Genomic DNA, 20816 nt, shown 5'->3' on the forward strand with positions numbered 1-20816 from the left:
GGTTCTCCAGGTTTTACTTAAAATCTAGGGTAAAAGGACAGGTAAGGGTTCTGTAGTTTGAATTTAAAAACTATAGTTAAAATAAGTTTAAGGGTGTCATTAACTAAGCTGCATTAGATCTTTACAATTCAATAAGGGGTAGATTTTCAAACCGCGCGATTTGGCGTACTTTTGCTGGCGCAACAGGCACAAGCAAAAGTACCGGGATTTTAGCGGATACGCGCGTAGCCGCTAAAATCCTGGATCGGCGCGCGCAAGGCTATCAATTCCGTATAGCCGGCGCGCGCCGAGCCGCGCAGCCTACCCCCGTTCCCTCCGAGGCCGCTCCGAAATCGGAGCGGCCTCGGAGGGAACTTTCTTTTGCCCTCCCCTCACCTTCCCCTCCCTTCCCCTACCTAACCCACCCGCCCGGCCCTGTCTAAACCCTCCCCTTACCTTTGTCGGGGGATTTACGCCTCCCTCTGGGAGGCGTAAATCCCCGCGCGCCAGCGAGCCGCTAGCGCGCCAGGACGCGACCTGGGGGCGGGTCCGAAGGGCGCGGCCACGACCCCGGACCGCCCCGGGCCGTAGCCACGCCCCCGGGCCCACCCCCAAAACGCTGCCGACACGCCCCGAAAACGGCGCAGCGCTCGGCCCCGCCCCCGACACGCCCCCGACACGCCCCCTCCGAAAACCCGGGACTTATGCGAGTCCCGGGGCTCTGCGCGCGCCGGTGAGCCTATGTAAAATAGGCTCACCGGCGCGCAGGGCCCTGCTCGCCTAAATCCGCCCGGATTTGGGCGGATTTAGGCAATCAGGGCTCTTAAAATCCGCCCCTAAATGCCTTAACATACATAATGCATGATATTTCAAATACAACGCATTATCCACCCTCTAAAAATCTCGGCACAATGTGGGGCGGATGTTCAAACACTACGCGCGCGGATACTTTTGTTCGCGCCCCTGTATGTATTAAAATGGGCTGATTTGCATTCAAATACATGCAAATAAATGCAAATAAGCTCATTACGAGAAGATCTGATGTGAATCAAATAATAGCACAATGCCCACTACTTGACTGAAAGTTAGGTGCACCTAGTAACAGTAACTTTGAAAGGGGCACGTGAGCGCAGATTGACGTGTGTGTGTTGGGAATGGCATATGCCCAGGCATGCGGTAATTTTATCACATATGCACGTATGCTATAAATTAGTCTAGGCGAGCATATGTGGGCGTCTAATTTTGCAAGGAGAGTTTCAGCGCATAAGTGAGGGATTTTATAACCTGGGTATGTTGACGCCTTGACCAGTTTCACCAGTTCACCCAGTATAGAACTAGGTCCTCCAAACCTTTCTGATTTAATAGCCTGCACTCCCCCCAGTTACCCCAGACCCTTTAAACCCTTCAGGAATGACTGTTTTTTTTTAAACTTACACTTCCTCCATAGCAGAAGTAAAGTTACGCAGTACTGGATCTGGGCACACACCCAAGCGCATAAGTACTTGTGCACAAATCTCTTGGCCCTACCTCAGATTGCTCACATCACATCAAGCCCCTTTTGGAATTGGAATGAGCTTGATGCACACGCGTGTAGGTGGCTTTTAAAATATGCTGGGCACGTGCATGTCCTGCGTGCACACCCATCTTCCGATTTTGATGCACGCTGGACTTTTAAAATTCACCTTTAAGTGTAACATATGCACGTATTTGCAGCATAAGTCGCGGGGGATATTTGGAAATTTCCCTCCCTATCACAAAAACAGAAAATAAATATTGAAAACATTTTTCACCTGGTCTGTGAATTGCAGAGAACTATGGTTGATATAGTGTATTGCTAGCTGAAATGGTGTATTTGGATTTTCAGAAGGCATTTGACAAAGTCCCCAATGAGAGATTCATCAGGAAATTAAAAAGTCATGCAATAAGAGGCATTCTCCTATTATACAGATTGACAACTGGTTAAAAAACAGGAAACAGAGGGTCAATTTGCTATAAGAAGAAAGGTTATTAGTAGAGTACCAAAGGAATCTGTACTGTGCCCTTTACTATTTAACATATTCATAAATGATCTGGGAAAAGGAATTACAAGTGAGGTGATCAAATTTGCAAATGACACAACATTATGCAAAATTGTTGAAACCGTAACCAATTGTGAGGATCTGCAGAGGGGCCTTGGGAATCAAGGAGACTGGTGGCAGATTAAATTTAATGTAGAAAAGTGCAAAGGGATATACTTAGGAAAAGATAATCCCAACCTCAGGTACGTAATACTGGTTCTGTATTAAAATCCACCACCCAGAAGCATCTTGGAGTCCTTGTGGACATTACATTGAAATACTCAGCTCAGTGTGCATCAACAGTCAAAAGAGCAAATAGAATGTTAGGAATAATTCAAAAAGGAATGGAGAATAAAACAGAAAATATCATATTACGTCTGTATCAATCCATGGTGTGATGATCACACCTTCAGTATTATATGCAGTTCTGGTTACTCCATCTCAATAAAGACATAATGGAACTAGAAGGTATAGAGGAGGATATCAAAAATAATAAAGTGACGGAACAGCTTTCCTATGAAGATAGGCTACGCAGGTTAGGGCTCTTCAGCTTGAAAAAGAGAAGGCTGAGAGGGGACATAATAGAAGTTTATTAAATCATGATTGGGATGGGATGGGTAAAATAAGGATGGTTATTTGCTCTTTCAAAACAAAGGGACACTACATGAAACTAACAACCAGCAGATTTAAAACAAATCACAGAAATTATTTTTTCACACAACACACAACCAGGTTGTGGAATCTGTTGCCAGAGAATGTGGTGAAGGTAACTAGCATAGAAGGATTTAAAAGAGGTTTGCACAAGTTCCTGAAGGAAAAGAACATAAAACATTATTAGCCAGATAGACTAGGGAAAACCATTCCTATCATTAAGCGTGAGTAACAAGAAACAGATCTACATTTTGGGATCTGCCAGGTACTTGTGTCTAGACTGGACACTGTTGGAGACAGAATGCTGGGCTTGATGGACCTTGGAATGACCCAACATGGCATTTCTTATGTTCTTGCTTTCTAATGATCCATTCTCTTCTCTTGCATCCGTTTGTATATGTCTTGATTTTCTTCGTTACCTGATTTCTTCTTATAGCACAGACATTGTGCAAAATATATTGATGATTTGGGTAATCTACTTTTGATTTCTTCATAGGTATTGTGAGTATAAAGGAATCCCTTTTCCTTCTTCTGTGTAAATACTTCCTTGATACTTCCACGGGTATTGTGAATTAACCAGAATCCCTTTATGTAAATAAATTGTGATTCCGCCATAGGCCTTGCAGAAAAATCACAGGAATTGTGATAATTAAGGAATCTATTAAAAGAGGTGATTTTTTGGTCCTGAAGTTCATCACTAGGGAAGAATAATGTTCTATCAGCTCCAAGGAAGTAGCTGAGTAAAAAGAGTTATGGTATCTGTTAATTCTTTCTATGAATGTAACATTAATTGTGTATGGAATTGACTGCTACCTTGGCAGTAATGTCCTTTATAGTCGCAGTATAATATCCATGAAGGGCCCTCACAAATATTTTTATTGGTCTGCCGAATCCATTCCCTAAAAGGTAGATTTTAAAAGCCTGGCACACGCATCAACTGGGGGATGCACGCACAAGTTGGGTTTACGCACACGCCAACCGAATTTTAAAAGCTGTCCAGATATTTGCCTATCTCTCGCTGCATTCGTATCTCTCTCGATTTCAAAACGTGGTGTGGTCTGGGCAGGGCATGGGCATGCCAGGATGTGACCAAGAGATGTGCACGTAAATACTTACCTGCCTGGGCACGTGCCCAAGTCCAGTCCCATGTAAGTTTACGTCTGCTGTGAAGGAGGTGTAACTTAAAAAATAAAACAAAATAGCCATTTCCAGTGGGTTTAAAGAGTCTGGGTAACTTGGGGGAGTGCAGGCTATTAAACCAGGGGGGTTTAGAGGACCTAGTTCTTAAATAGGTGAACTAGTAGACGAACTAGTGAAACTGGCAATGGCGTGGACCTGTGCCCATTATAATATACCCTGACTTATGTGGTAGAATTGGGATTTATGCGCCTAGGCATGCGCCCATTTAAAATTGGGCACACATGTGTGAGAATCCAATGTACAAAATTGCCAACACAAGTGTCAATGTGTGCCCGTGCGCTTACAGTCCCTGTGTTATCTTGTGATTGCTTTGTTTTAATACATTTTGTTTACCCCTGCTTTTCCAAGCAATAGGAGACTTGCGGGAAACAAGAATTAAAATCTTTAAATTTGTTTCCTTCATTCATTCAGAGAATGGTATTAACCTGTACACTCTGGTTTCACAATACGTGGTCCTATCAAGTAAGGAGTGTAGGTGGATTATTTGGGAAATTTACAGTGTCTGGAGATACTAGAAAGAGAAGGAGTTACTCTATAGTATGGAGAGATTGCAAAAGGAATGTGGGTATTTAGAGAAATCCCCTTTGCCTGCTTGCTAATTAGCATCCATCTGCAAAGAGTTACGCTTGTCTGCAGAATGATCTCTTGGACCAATGGCCAGAGACCCAGCTATCTGGTTTACTAACTTCCATTGTAACCACATCAATGGGCCATGCGAATGGAAGACATTGTATCTTGGCACTCTAGAACTTCCCATTAGAGTTATCTCAGTGACAGCCCAGATTGTTGGCTTGGTGGTCAAATTACAGTCTGCTTCAGACGTTATCAAAAGGCCAGTAGCTGCTGAAAACTGTTCCACTTTACTCCCAGGGATACTATTTGTGAGCTGAGAGGCTCTATGTTGACCTATTAGTAAGGAACATGTACAGAGGAACAGTGAGAGGACATGGTGATTGCATCAAATCAGTACTCAGAAGCAGTACTGAATGTAACTAGACTGAATTATTTTTATTTCCTGTACAACACTCAACTTCCTATTTTAGAAAAAATAAAAAATGTGAGCCTGGAGGAACAACCATTCAATTTCTTGCAGTCAAGAGTTTATGTTACCAATTACAAGATCCCCTAAACAGGACTCTCCCACTCTCTATCCCTGTATCTGGGGCAGGGGCTGGTTACACTTGCTAGGGGTGTGTAGCTGAAAAATGTTTGTGTTGTTTTTAGTTGTTTTTTTCTTTTGCTTTATGTTACTTCATTTTAGTATGTATGAAATGGTTTCAGTGTGTGCTAAAACCCATTTAGTATATGTTAACACCATTTAATGTGCAGTAAATAGATTTAATGCATGCAAAATCATTGTGTTGTGTTTTAATTATTTTAGTATGTGCTAAAACATTTAGCAGGTGTTAAAACATTAATAGGACTAAAAAATGAAATAAATGACAATGCACTCCTAATGCTCGAATTAAAAACTAGGACTTGCTTGGGCTTGCTAAGCTTTGCATAGAGGCTAAGGTTAAAAAAAAGACTAGGTTTGGGCAATATACCTTAAGTGGATATTGTATGTTAGCTGGCAGCATTATGAGTTGCGTGACTATTATGATCTAGAGAACAGAGGGTTGCAAATGAGTTGCTTAATCCTAAATAAAGAATAGGCTGCAGGTGGTTTCAGGGAAAGGCTGTTACTACCACCCTAACAGCTGTAAGAGTTTTCTATTTGAGTCCTATCTCTGACATCAAGTAACACCAAGGAAACAATCTGGAGTGACTTCTTAGTTAGAGATGAAAGGCTGACTTTTTAAGGTCAGGTTTGTGAAGGGAAAGACATCGTATTTTTCTTAATGTAATATTTTCTGAATTTTTAAATTTCCAACGAAAGGCACCACATCTCAATCAGAAAATACAAGAATAGGCCATAAACAGAATAGAAACACTATAAATGAAGAAATTAAAAAACAGTCAGACAAACCATTATGGCCTAAATCCTGTAGAAATAAGATCAACAATATAGGTGGTACATTTGAAGTCATGTAAAGAATTAATAAATAGAGAAAGAAGAAAAGGAAAATTCTTGGAGGGAGAAGCAACCAATCAAATCTATACTCACCTATGATGTAAAAACTCTTCTAGTTGTTCAGACGTGACAAAACATAATAATTTCCTTGATATATCAGCAAACATTTACATGTAAATGTCTAGGAAAGAAATGTGCCCTAAGTTGCAAAACTTTGGGCTTTAATTCTAAGAAACCTTTCCCCCTTTTCTGAGTCACCCATGAAACATCAGGGAAAACATGTACCAACATATTTAAAATTAAATCATCCATATGAAGGAAATACTTTCTTAAAACCCATTCCCTATCTGATTCCAGAATAAAATTATCTAGCATGGTACCTTTGGATGCCAGATCACCATTAGACTGTTCCAAAATTTCAGATGATTTTTATTTATTTATTTATTTATTAGCTTTTATATTCCGATATTCGTGGGTACATCATGCCGGTTTACAATATAACTGAAGGAGGAAAATACAAAAAACCAGGGTGGGGGGAGGGGAGCAGCTAGGAAGAGAGAAGGGGCGAGAGAAGAGGGGGAGAAAGAGGAAGAGGAGAATAGGAACAGTAACTGATGGAAGAACAACCAAAGAACATAATATGTAACATTGCAAATTATACACTCAAAAAGCGACTGTGTATATCGTTATACACTGTGGATAACCTTATACACTATATATAAATTATACACTCCAAAAAGCACTATATACGACAACATACATTATCTTTAACTAGTACATACAGAAGACACTATATATGACATTACAAATTATACGTTCAGAAAAGGCAACTATATATGGTCTAGCAGGGGTTGCTATTGGGAAGGAAGGGTTTAAGGAAAGGGGTATATAAAGGGGTATAAAAGGGGATGGATATATAAGGAGGTGCAGAGATATGAGAGACAAATCAGAATACAATTAAAGGAATGAAGGGGAAGGCAATAAGTACGATAATGACAGGGCTCTTTCTCTAAAGGAGTAGAGGGAGCAGGGGGACTATGTAGGATCTGAGTCAGGGTAGGCCATTTTAAAGAGCCTACCCTGAATGCATGGTTCTAGTCGGAGCTCAAGTGGCAAAGTGTTCCAGAGGGAGGGGCCTGCAATGGATAGGGCTGTTTCTCTGGTGGAAGTGTGGTGAGCACATTTAAGGGAAGGGGTGTAGAGGGTTCCTGAGAGTGCAGTTCTAGTAGGACGATTGGAGGAGCAGAATCGAAGAGCATCCTCAAGCCAGGAGTGATTGTGGTTGTGCAGGGAGTTGTGAATAATGGTGAGGGTTTTGTATCTGATGCAGGTGTTATTATTTGTCAGGGTTTTGGGTGGATCCCTGGACCTGTGGCAGATGACCACACCCACAGGGGAAGTCCCGTGAGGGGCCACAGGTCAGGCTCAGCGTAGGAGACACACACATTAGTTCTTTTATTATACCCGATTGGTGAACCACCAGAGATGGCAGTAGTGAGCTGGAAGTAGCCCGGTTGGGCTTGTAGTCCCTCAGACTCAGGAACAGCGATCCCACAATGGCTGTGCTGTAATAGAGAGAACTGAGATTGTGAGTAGTAGCAGGATATGCAGAGTTCAGGAATAGAGCCTCGTTGGTAATGTACTTACGCAGTGGTCTCTCAGCGTGGAGCATAGGAGCTGGAGTAAAGGCAGGCCTTTGAGGATCGAGTACCTGGTTACAGGCAATAGCTCTGAGAGACAGAGATGGTAACTCACAGATGTTATAGGCAGTGGTGTCTTCCTGGCAGAAGTGGAGTTCAAGTAGTGAGTCCAGGAACATGGGTCCTCGAGGAGCGAGTACCGGTTCTATGCGACCTGAAAGATAAGAAAGCGAGAGAGGTTCCCGAGGAGTGGGTACCCCAAATAGAGTAGGTCTGAAGGAGGCAGAGTTGCAAGGTATGGAGAGCGAATCCCATCCGTCGGAAACCTGGAATGGAAACCTGGTTCGGAAACCTTTGCTAACTCGATTAGCTAGCAATCGCGTAGGCCTTTTATATCCTGGATGCATGACGTCATCACAGGGGGACGCCCCTGAGGTTCACGCCACTGAAGGTACTTGAAGCAGGGCTGTGCGGTGCGCATGCCCTAAGGCAGCTGAACAGCATGGCGGGAGGCAGCACCCAAGCTGGTCCGGGGACGCTGGAGAGGATAGCAGGCAGACGCCACGGCAGCCAAACGTCCGTCAACCACAGGAGGAGTCGCCAGAGAGGTAAGGAGGGCAGAGTGGAGATGTCGGGCAGCGACAGTCGTAACAGCGGGAGGAGATGGGAAGCCAATGAAGTTCCTTAAGAATAGGGGTGATGTTGTTGGCTTTACGTGTATTTGTAAGGATTCTTGCCATAGTATTCTGTAACATTTGCAGGGGTCTAATAGTAGAGTAGGGGAGGCCTAGAAGTAAGGAATTGCAGTAATCCATTTTTGATAGCATTGTCGCTTACAGGACTGTGTGGAAGTCTTGTGAGTGGAGCAGGGGTTTAAGTTTTTTGAGGATGTGGAGCTTGAAAAATCCTCCGTTTATACAACAGTGAATGACCCTATAAATGCTACTACTTACTAACATTGACTACTGTAAGTCCCTTCTGCTGTGTTTGCCAGCTTCTTCACTGAAAGCTTTGCGAATTTTACATAACTCCGCAGTATGCTTACTGATCGTCACCTCTCAATATCAACATATCACAGCTGTTCTGTGCGGCCTTCATTGGCTCCCCATTGAATGGCAGATAACATACAAAATTGTGATGCTGAAACACAAATTGATAAAAAATAATGAAATTGCCCATTGGAGTGGTATCTTTCTACAAACTTCTCTTCCTGGATATGCCCTGCTCTCTCATGAAAAACCTCCTTGAAGTTCCATCTTATAGAGCTGTACATCTAATGGCTTCTCATGAACATGCTGTTTCTGTTGCTGGCCCAGCATTTTCGAACGCTTTGCCTGAACAACTGTGTATGTTGTCTGATTCAGCAACATTTAAAAAGGTTTTAAAAACCTATTTAAGATCACATTTGGTGGAAACTGAGGTCTAAGTATTTATGACTGGTCTTCAGAGAGAGTCACCTGACCTGTAACGCTGTAGTGTGAGTGCAACCATGATTTTTTATGTGTGTCTATTGCTTTTAGTCTTTTACATTTATGTTTCATTGTTTTAAGAATTTGAATTGTTTTATTGTGTATGGTTTTATTTAGAATGGCTTTTATTATGTATGATTTTATGTTTAGTGGTTTACTTATGACTGTGTATGAAACATTGTGATCCGCCGTGATCTTCTGGAATATGGAGAATATAAATAATGGAAAATAAATAAATAAATGAATACTACTGAAACAGCATTTTCCACCATTACATATGTTGGTATTTTCCTTATTAGAGGAAAGATAATACAACTTAGATAATGATGGAAGAGCTTCTAAAGGAATTTTACAAATTTCAAGCACTAGGGTGCGTGCAATTGGGCCGCTCAAGATGTGACATCATGACGTTTGGTGTCACGGCATGTGACGTCACGTCTTGAGCGGCCAATTGCACGCACAGGGGCCGCTTTCGCCCATGCAATGTGTCTATCTTCGCGGGCAGCTGGAGGCAGGGGAGGGGAGCCGCAGTCCCTCGTCGCCGATGTCCATCTCCGGAGGGGGGCTGCAAAAAAAGTAAGTTGCTTCGTTGCTTTTCACTGCCAGTCCTCTTTACCCTCCTCCCGAAAAGCAAGGCTGCTTTTCGCGCTTTGCTTCGGGAGGAGGGGAGAGAGGACTGACAATCCCAAGCGTAGGATTGCCCATCCTCTCTCCCCTCTCTCTCTTGCTACTTTTTTTTTTTTCGCTTTTTCGCTTTTTTTTTTTTTTCGTTTTTTCCATTTTCGTTGCTTGCTTCGAGAGGAGAGGAGAGAGGACTGACAATCCCAAGCGTAGGAGAACCGTCCACTTCCTGGTACCTGTCATTTCAAATGACATTTGAAATGGCAAATACCAGCGTGTCCGTGAAGCGTTAGGCCCGCGCACCCAGGATACTGTATAGCGCTCTATACAGTAAAATGGGTTGCGCGGGCCTAACGCTTCACGGATGCTTCTTAGATGCAGCTTGCATTTGCAAGCTATTTACATACAGTATCGAGCAGTAGGTGAGCTGGACTGTGCGTGCGGCAACCGCGGGCGCGTCCAATGTGATACTGAACCTTCAAAAGAGAAAGTGCCAATATTTAGCTGTGAACTGGATGCCCCGATCCGAGACAATATTCCGAGGTATCTCATGTAAATGGAAGATATGAGTGGTAAACGATCTTGCCAGCTCTGGTGTGGAAGGAAGGCCAGGGAGAACCACAAAGTTTGCAATTTTAGAGAAATGGTCGATAATGATAACTCGTAATGCCCGTCTCGGGTATTAAACTCGGTTTTCCACTCATCTCCGGGACGGATTCTGACTAAATTGTATGCTCCTCGTAAGTCCAACTTTGTGAAAATCTTCGCTCCTTGAAGCTGATCAAGGAGCTCCGGGATTAATGGGAGCGGGTAGCGGTAAACAATTACGCAGGTGTTCAGAAGGTCCCGCAACACCTCATTTATCAGGTGCTGGAACACCGCCGGGGCATTACATAAGCAGAAAGGCATCACGAGGTACCGCTTGGTAGTAGAATTTAGGCCAGAGTCTTGCTTCAGCGCTTCAGCATCTTCTGCCCTCTGACCTCCTTCTGCTGAGCTCGTCTCGGCCACGTCATGGGCCAGCGGCTCCGCTGTCGTCGGGCGGTCTGGAGGTGTTGCAATTTCGGGCTTTCGAGGGTCCGGGGGGCTCAAGGTAACTTCTCCCAGAGACACCATCGCTTCCTCGATGGCAACCTCAGCGGAGTTCACACCACCTGATTCAAATACCTTAGCAGACGCATATGATGTTATCAGCCGTTGAGCGGCCATAAGCTCCGCATCAGAAGAGTAAATACGAAGTTTGCCTTTTCGTTTAGCCGGCATTTTTGCTGAAAAAAGTTGCAAGTAACAGAGCTCAATGCTTATGCGTCTGCCTACGCCGCCATCTTGAGCCCCTCCACCAGATCTGATAATTTTTATTCCCCTAGGCAGTAATAAGAAACAAACAATCCCTTAGTACTATAAATGGAATCATGAGTTAATCTTTTGGCCAATATGCTGACTTAATGAAGTTCTCCTTCCAAAGCTTGTATTTCTCTTTGGAACAACAGCTGTATTTGCTTCTGATAAGTAACACTCTATATCCATAACAAAAAGAGTTACTTGTCGCTTCACCATAACTTTCATGATCTTCTGTAGAAAAATATTAGTGCTGAGAGTTACTTGTTTTATTTCCTTTAATACAGAAATTTCATAGCTGAAAACATTATTTAATCTGTGTATTGCAAATTTTATTAATTTAGTTTTTCATTTTATAGCTCACAAACTGACAGGGCACCAGTTTTTGCTAATAATTATATTTGCCATTGGCTAAGATTTCTGGATTTAATTGACTGTTTCCTGACTTTGACAATGCTCTTTTTGTGTTAGTCTAACATTTCTGCATTTATTATTTTTTATGTGTTTCCTGTATATTTGGAAAAGTTGAAACAGAGCTATTGTACAAAGCTTAGTAAGTATTTAATAATTGCACCCGTTGGCTGGAAACACATTTCTCCAGGTTAGGACTGGAAGTTTTTTTTTTGTTGTTGTTTATTGATTAAAGCACAGATATATAGAGTCCTGCTTAATATTCTTATATACCAATCCCCATTGGACCTTAACCAAGTCACTCAAATTCCTACTGCATCAACTGAGATTGTAAGCTCTTTTGAGAAAGGACATTATAGATAATTGAATTATTATGTATAGTGCTCTAGACACTATTGATAATATAATAAACATTTATATGACCAGTAAAAACCATTGGCAAGAGGATTTTAGTTACTGGTTGGTCACTTAAAGAAATTACCCATCATGTTTGTGTGTCTGGATAAACATCGGGTGATGGAACAATCAGCTACTGCAGTGAGCTTTTTGCCCATTGGTAGTTTTGTTTACATGAATGTGGTATAAAATGGCTGTGACTTTTGTGCAGGAGACCATAATGGTAGAAAGTAACCCCTGAGGCAAATTATTTTGAAATGCAGATATGCATCAGGACAAGCATGGGCTTTGTATAAATCGTGATTGTCTTTTCCAAGCGTTAAATGAAGCTTTGATAAATATTGGTCATTTTATTTATATTTAAAGAAAAACAGATTAAAAAATAAATATTAGACAAGAACAGACTTAGGGTTACTGTTAATTATATGAAGGCACTCATATCACAGTGTATAGTGTATGTGGTAGCCATGTATGAAGGTCCCCAAAATTATAATTTTTTAATTGTAACACAGATGGATATAGAAAGACATGATTTAATGGGACACAGATGGATATAGAAAGACATGATTTAATGGGACACAGTCAACATGGATTTACCCAAGGGAAGTCTTGCCTAACAAATCTGCTTCATTTTTTTGAAGGGGTTAATAAACATGTGGATAAAGGTGAACCGGTAGATGTAGTGTATTTGGATTTTCAGAAGGTGCTTGACAAAGTCCCTCATGAGAGGCTTCTACGAAAACTAAAAAGTCATGGGGTAGGAGGCGATGTCCTTTCATGGATTACAAACTGGTTAAAAGACAGGAAACAGAGAGTAGGATTAAATGGTCAATTTTCTCAGTGGAAAAGGGTAAACAGTGGAGTGCCTCAGGGATCTGTACTTGGACCGGTGCTTTTCAATATATATATAAATGATCTGGAAAGGAATACGACAAGTGAGGTTATCAAATTAGCGGATGATACAAAATTATTCAGAGTAGTTAAATCACAAGCAGACTGTGATACATTACAGGAAGACCTTGCAAGACTGGAAGATTGGGCATCCAAATGCAGATGAAATTTAATGTGGACAAGTGCAAGGTGTTGCATATAAGGAAAAATAACCCTTGTTGTAGTTACACGATGTTAGGTTCCATATTAGGAGCTACCACCCAGGAAAAAGATCTAGGCAAATAGTGGATAATATTTTAAAATTGTCGACTCAGTGTCTGCAGCAGTCAAAAAAAAAAAGCAAATAGAATGTTAGGAATTATTAGGAAGGGAATGTTTAATAGAACGGAAAATGTCATAATGCCTCTGTATCGCTCCATGGTGAGACCGCACCTTGAATACTGTGTACAATTCTGGTCGCCGCATCTCAAAAAAGATATAGTTGCAATGGAGAAGGTACAGAGAAGGGCAACCAAAATGATAAAGGGGATGGAACAGCTCCCCTACGAGGAAAGGCTGAAGAGGTTAGGACTGTTCAGCTTGGAAAAGAGACAGCTGAGGGGGAATATGATAGAGGTCTTTAAGATCATGAGAGGTCTTGAACGAGTAGATGTGACTCGGTTATTTACACTTTTGAATAATAGAAGGACCAGGAGGCATTCCATGAAGTTAACAAGTAGCACATTTAAGACTAATCGGAGAAAATTCTTTTTCACTCAACGCACAAATAAAGCTCTGGAATTTGTTGCCAGAGGATGTGGTTAGAGCAGTTAGTGTAGCTGGGTTCAAAAAAGGTTTGGATAAGTTCTTGGAGGAGACGTCCATTAATGGCTATTAATCAATTATACTTAGGGAATAGCCACTGCTATTAATTTCATCAGTAGCATGGGTTCTTCTTGGTGTTTGGGTAATTGCCAGGTTCTTGTGGCCTGGTTTTGGCCTCTGTTGGAAACAGGATGCTGGGCTTGATGGACCCTTGGTCTGACCCAGGATGGCAATTTCTTATTTATTTATTTATTTATTTACGGATTTATATACCGAAGGTTCCTGTATAATATACATATCACCCCGGTTTACAATGAACAGTAACTATCGCTTCAAGTTAGCGGTTTACAATGAACATAGTTCTTATGTTCTTATGTTCTTATTTAAGTGATTATATGTGAAATGTTGATCCAAGTGCAGTAAGAAGGGATGGACACTCAGGAGAGACAAAATAGGAAATGAGATGAAATTTCTTATTTTGTTTCATTTCATTCTCAAAGTGAAATGTTTAAAAATCAGATTACATTTTGCTGGTTTTCACATTTGGTTTTGAAAACAAAAATGAATCTGTCCTGCCTAGACCCAGACCTGAAGCTGGAGCCTCACCTAGGGAATAAGCCAAGCACAAAGTAAGGGCTTTGACCTCACCTGAGCATGATGCCAGGACAGGGGCATGATGCCAGGGCATTATGCCAGGGACTTGCCTAGGCATAGGATGTGATCCAACACAGAAGTCACTGCTTAGGCCCAAGGATAACGCTGGAGCTTTGGGCGAGACCCCCAAAATTGAAAAAGTTTACTTGCTCTGTCGGGGACCCAGCATCATGGTCCAGGCCAAGGAGCAATGCCGATGATTGACATGGAGGCAGGGACCCAATGCTTGGGCCTCAGCCTAGGGCAGGGCCAGAACCCAGGCCCAACACAGCCTAGTCTGGAGACTGAATCCCAATGCAGGCGCCTCATCCCAGGGTCAGTCTCAGGCCTCGGAAGTCTTCAGTCCCTTCTTATTTTTTCTTACTACTTAGACAAAATGACGCTGTGCACTTGGGAGGCACTGGAGTTAATTAGCTGCTGTATATCAAAATGGCACTTTCCACTGGGGAGGATGCAATAGAGTTAATTACTCCACTGCCTTCAAAGCACATGGCATCATTTTGTCTAAGAAGAAAGAAGAAGGGACTAAAGATCTCCGAGGCCTAGGTGCCACACCTGGGCCTCATTCTGGGCTGAGGCCCTGTCATTGGACTTAGATCCAGGCCGAGGCCCAAGCATCAGGACCCCGGTCTCTGGACTGGGCCACGGTGTTAAGCCTGGGTCTGGGCCAAGGCCCCGGCATCAGGACCCAATCTCTGGACTGGGTTTCTGGCATTGAACATGGGCCCAGGCCCTGGCTTAGGTTGAGGTCCAGGCATTGGATGAAGGCCTTGAAACCTGTGACAACCTACCACAGCCCAGGCCAATGCAAGTCTTAGGCTGAATCCTTTGCCTTGCATTTGCATAGGCCTAGGCCATGGTAAGTCGCTGGAATCTCGACCTAGGCCTACACAAAACCCAGGCTTCAGATCCTCCCCGGATGGGTTAGTGGAGGGAGAGGATGATCCTGTTCTGGCATTTTTTTTTGGTGGGAGGCATGGGTGGGGGGCATGGGAGGTCTCTGGAGGCTCCATTTCTTTTATTTATTTATTTATTTATTTATTTGTATTTGTCTTTTAATGCTTAATTCATTTTTTTTAAACTAAATTGTTGCGGTCCTGGCCGCGAGCACCGCGGCAAGGCCCTTACCTCCGTGTTCCCGGACCTGCTTCCGCCTCCGGAGCCCTGGCTTGCGGCCTGTTTGGTGGTGTCCCCGCTGGGGCTGCGCCGCCACGAAGGTTCCCGTGGACGCCCTGCTCCTAGGCACACGCGCGCGCCATTTGGGCACCTTTCTAGCCCGTTTCCCGCCAGTGGTGACTCCGCCCGATTCCTGATGTTAGACACCGCGGCCTTGATAAGCCAGCCGCGGCCTTCCAGTCTTCGCCTTACAACGGGTTTGCCTCCCGGTTCTCTGTTGCGCTGTGCCCGGGCGTGACCTGCCTTGCCTCGCCGCTCCATTCCTGCTACAGTACCTGCTTGGTTCCTGCCTGCCTGCCTGCTACAGTTCCTGCCTGGTTCCAGTACCCGAGTCTTGCTACAGTTCCTGCCTGGTTCCAGTACCCGAGTCCTGCTATAGTTCCTGCCTGGTTCCAGAACCCGAACCCAGTTACAGTATTGCTACTGTCCTAGTCTGGTTCCAGTTACCTGTCCTGATCTACAACCCGCCTAAGTCCCAGGGCCGGGCCCCTATGGGCTCTCCCGGGGGGGCCTCGGCTTCCAAGGGTGAAGTCACCTAAGTCCCAGCGGTTGGGCTCCTATGGGCTCCTCCCAGGGGCGTACCAGCTTCCAGGGTGAAGAGCATCTACGTCCTGCCTGAACATCTGCCTCCCAGACTGCTATTCATTAGAGACATTGACCATCTTTTCCCAGTCTCCAGCAGGTCAGCCCAAGGGTCCACTAAACTGAGACTCCCACAACAGATTGCAAGGCCATGGATTCGGCGGATGCACCCGCTCCCTCGGATCTGCCTGGGATGGCCCGGCAGATGCTACAGCACCAGAGCTGCATTGATACTTTGGCAGCCACGGTGGAACGGCTATCCTCGCGCCTGGAGTCCTTGCCTCTTGCAGGCAGGGCCCCTGAGGGTCATGGCTCTTCTGTGACTCAGCTACCGGCACCCTCCTGCTACGCTGGTGATTTAAGGACCTGCCGCGGCTTCCTGAACCAATGTTTTGTACGGTTCTCCTTGTTGCCTCGGCAGTTTCCCTCGGATGCGGTGAAAGTGGCATATATCCTGTCCCTGCTTGATGGGAAAGCCTTGATATGGGCTTCTCCCTTTGGGAAAACAATGATTCTTTGCTAACGGATTTACAACTGTTCATCACGAACTTTCGACAGGCCTTTGATGAGCCCGCCCGAGTAGCCACTTCGTCAGGGGGCTCGCTCCTTGGCAGATTATGCAATGGAGTTTCGGACTTTAGCCCAGGAAGTAGGTTGGCAAGATGGTAGTCTTAAGGCCATCTTCCTGGAAGGCCTCTCCGGACGCATTAAGGATGAGATTGCGGCTCGAGATCTGCCGGAGGACTTCAATGCCTTGATTGAGATGGCTGCTCACATTGACCGCCACCTACAGCAACGGGCCAAGGAGCAGCGCTCCTCTCGCCATAGTCCGGCTCATGGGCCGAGACCTGTGCCCTCTCCTAAGATTTCTCGTCCAGACGCTCCCACCTGCGAACCCATGCAGCTGGGACGGGCCCTGCTTTCTGCTGAAGAAAGGCAACATCGCTGTTCGTTGAAGTTGTGTTTATATTGTGGCCAGAAGGGCCACTTCTTGGCACGCTGCCAGGAGCGTGCAGAAAACGCCAAAGCGTAGGAGGTCGGGAGGAGCTCCTCCTAGGCTGTGCTACAGCTCCTCAATGTACTATCCCTGTTTCTCTGGAATACCCCGGAGGTTCCTTTGAGACGATGGCGTTCCTGGATTCTGGAGCCGGTGGTAATTTCATCCTGCACGACTTAGTCTCCCAGTTGCGAATCCCTATGCATAGACGGGAGGTCCCATTACGAATTACCTCTATCCAGGGGACGCTCCTTCCTGGTCCTGTCCAGATGTCCACAGCACCCATTACGGTCCGCACCGGGGCGATCCATTCGGAGGAGATAGCCTTCCTAGTGTTGGATAAGGCTGTCCACCCTGTGGTGCTAGGGTTGCCGTGGTTATAAAAACACTCGCCCACGATTTCAGTGGGATAATCTACAGATTGTTATATGGAGTCCCTTTTGCCTAGCTAATTGTATGAAAGTGCTTAAGACTCCCGCACTTCCATTGATACACTCTGCCGTGGGTCCTCCTGCACCTTATGAGGACTTCATGGATGTATTCTCCAAGACCAAGGCGGAGATCCTTCCGCAGCATCGTCCATATGACTGTGCTATTGACTTGCTACCTGGTACTATGCCCCCCCGCGGAAGGGTTTATCCCTTATCCATACCTGAGACCCAGGTCATGTCCGAATACATTGCAGAGAATCTGGCCAAGGGGTTTATCCGCCCGTCCAAGTCGCCTGCAGGGGCAGGCTTCTTTTTTGTCAGCAAGAAAGACGGCTCACTGAGGCCGTGCATAGACTATCGAGGCCTAAATTCTACTACCAAGCGATACCGCTACCCGCTCCCATTAATCCCGGAGCTCCTTGATCAGCTTCAAGGAGCGAAGATTTTCACAAAGTTGGACTTACGAGGAGCGTACAATTTAGTCAGAATCCGTCCCGGAGATGAGTGGAAAACCGAGTTTAATACCTGAGACGGGCATTACGAGTACCTTGTGATGCCTTTCGGCTTATGTAATGCCCCGGCGGTGTTCCAGCACCTGATAAATGAGGTGTTGCGGGACCTTCTGAACACCTGTGTAATTGTTTACCTCGAAGATGTGTTAGTCTACTCCCAGGACCTGTCGTCACACCGTCAGCATGTCCGTCAAGTGCTCCAGATACTTAGGGAGCATGGTCTGTATGCGAAACTGGAAAAGTGCATCTTTGAGAAGAACTCCCTGCCGTTCCTAGGCTACATAGTCTCTGCAGCAGGCTTTCAAATGGATCCTGAGAAAGTGGCGGCTATTAAGAATTGGCCCCGGCTGAGGGGTCTTAAAGCGTTGCAACGCTTCCTCTGCTTTCCCAATTTCTACCGTCACTTTATTCCCAATTACTCTTGTATTGTGGCTCTGTTAACTGCCCTCACCCGAAAGGGGGCTAACGCGGTGGTTTGGCCTACTTCTGCCTGCCAAGCTTTTGAGGCCCTCAAAGAAGCCTTCTTGTTAGACACCTGCCTTCGTCATCCGGATCCCAGCCGGCCCTTCATGGTGGAGGTTGATGCCTCCAATGTGGCCGTGGGGGCCGTACTGAGCCAGTACTCTGATTCTGGACAGCTGTTGCCCTGTTCATATTTCTCAAGGAAATTCTCCCGGCAGAGAGCAACTACTGTGTTGGTGACAAAGAGTTGCTAGCTGTGAAACTTGCCTTGTAGGAATGGAGACAGTGGTTGGAGGGAGCCAACCATCTGGTTACGATTTACACCGATCACAAAAACCTAGCATTCTTGAAGCAAGCCCAACGCCTGAATCCAAGACAAGCCCGATGGTCGCTGTTTTTTGATCGGTTTGACTTTACCTTACGTTATCGACCCGGCTCTAAGAACGTTTGAGATGATGCGCTCTCACGCTCCTCTGAGGTCGAAGAGACTCCTAACACACCTCAGTATATCTTGGACCCTGTGAAAGTAAGTCTTGCAGCAACCTTGGTGTCCTCCCAAGGGAAGACCGTCGTTCTGTGTTGCTCCCAGAGAGCAGTTCTCGCTTGGGCCAATGACTCCCTCACTGGGGCCATGCTGGTTGGAAAGGGACTTTAGACTTGTTAAACCGTTTCTAATGGTGGCCAACGGTGAGACAGGAAGTCCAAGCTTTTGTGGGCTCATGCCCTACCTGTGCTGTTCAAAAGCAGCTCATCGGGAAGCCCAGGGGCTTGTCGCAACCATTGCCCATCCTGGTGGAGCCTTGGACACACATCTCCACTGATTTCGTCATGGATCTTCCTGTCTCAGGAGTAATTCGGTCATCTGGGTAACAGTAGACCGATTTTCGAAGATGGCGCACTTTGTTCCCTTGCCAAAACTACCTTCTGCCCCAGACCTGGCTGGCCTGTTTGCTCAGCATATCTTTAGACTTCACGGTCTCCCACAGGATATAGTCTCCGATCGAGGACCACAGTTTACAGCTCGTTATTGGAAAGCCCTATGCAAACTAGGGATGTGAATCGTTTTAGGACGATTAAAATTATCGTCCGATAATTTTAATATCGTCTTAAACCGTTATGGAACACAATACAATAGAGATTCTAACGATTTATCGTTATAAATCGTTAGAATCGTGAGCCGGCACACTAAAACCCCCTAAAACCCACCCCCGACACTTTAAATTAAATCCCCCACCCTCCCGAACCCCCCCCCAAATGACTTAAATAACCTGCGGGTCCAGCGGCGGTCCGGAACGGCAGCGGTCCGGAACGGGCTCCTGCTACTGAATCTTGTTGTCTTCGGCCGGCGCCATTTTCCAAAATGGCGCCGAAAAATGGCGGCGGCCATAGACGAACACGATTGGACGGCAGGAGGTCCTTCCGGACCCCCGCTGGACTTTTGGCAAGTCTTGTGGGGGTCAGGAGGCCCCCCCCAAGCTGGCCAAAAGTTCCTGGAGGTCCAGCGGGGGTCAGGGAGCGATTTCCCGCCGCGAATCGTTTTCGTACGGAAAATGGCGCCGGCAGGAGATCGACTGCAGGAGGTCGTTCAGCGAGGGTTCCGGCGCCTTGCTGAACGACCTCCTGCAGTCGATCTCCTGCCGGCGCCATTTTCCGTACGAAAACGATTCGCGGCGGGAAATCGCTCCCTGACCCCCGCTGGACCTCCAGGAACTTTTGGCCAGCTTGGGGGGGGCCTCCTGACCCCCACAAGACTTGCCAAAAGTCCAGCGGGGGTCCGGAAGGACCTCCTGCCGTCCAATCATGTTCGTCTATGGCCGCCGCCATTTTTCGGCGCCATTTTGGAAAATGGCGCCGGCCGAAGACAACAAGATTCAGTAGCAGGAGCCCGTTCCGGACCGCTGCCGTTCCGGACCGCCGCTGGACCCGCAGGTTATTTAAGTCATTTGGGGGGGGGGTTCGGGAGGGTGGGGGATTTAATTTAAAGGGTCGGGGGTGGGTTTTAGGGGGTTTTAATGTGCCGGTTTTGCGATTTTACGTTTTTCGATTTTTTACGAATTTTCACGATTTTTCACGATATTTTACCCCCCCAAACGGCAACAATACGATTCCCTCCCCCTCCCAGCCGAAATCGATCGTTAAGACGATCGAGGACACGATTCACATCTCTAATGCAAACGCTTCAATGTGCAACTTAGTCTTTCGTCTGCATTCCATCCTCAGAGTAATGGGCAAACGGAACAAACCAATCGAACCTTGAAGACTTTTCTCCGTGCCTTTGTGAATGAACGACAAGATAATTGGGCCAAGCTACTCCCATGGGAGGAGTTCTCGTATAATAATCACACGCATGCTGCTACTGGAAGTTCGCCGTTCCTCGTTGTTTATGGGAAGCAACTTCGACCACCCCTACCTTCGCCTGAACCTAGTGCACTCCCGGCAGTGCAACTCTCAGCCCGCCAGCTTCGTTTCTTGTGGATCTTTACCCAGGAAAAGATCCGTAAAGCCGCCCTGTCCGCCAAGGAGTGGGCGGA

The sequence above is a fragment of the Rhinatrema bivittatum genome, chromosome 7 (assembly GCF_901001135.1).
Source record: "Rhinatrema bivittatum chromosome 7, aRhiBiv1.1, whole genome shotgun sequence".
Taxonomy (NCBI): Eukaryota; Metazoa; Chordata; class Amphibia; order Gymnophiona; family Rhinatrematidae; genus Rhinatrema; species Rhinatrema bivittatum.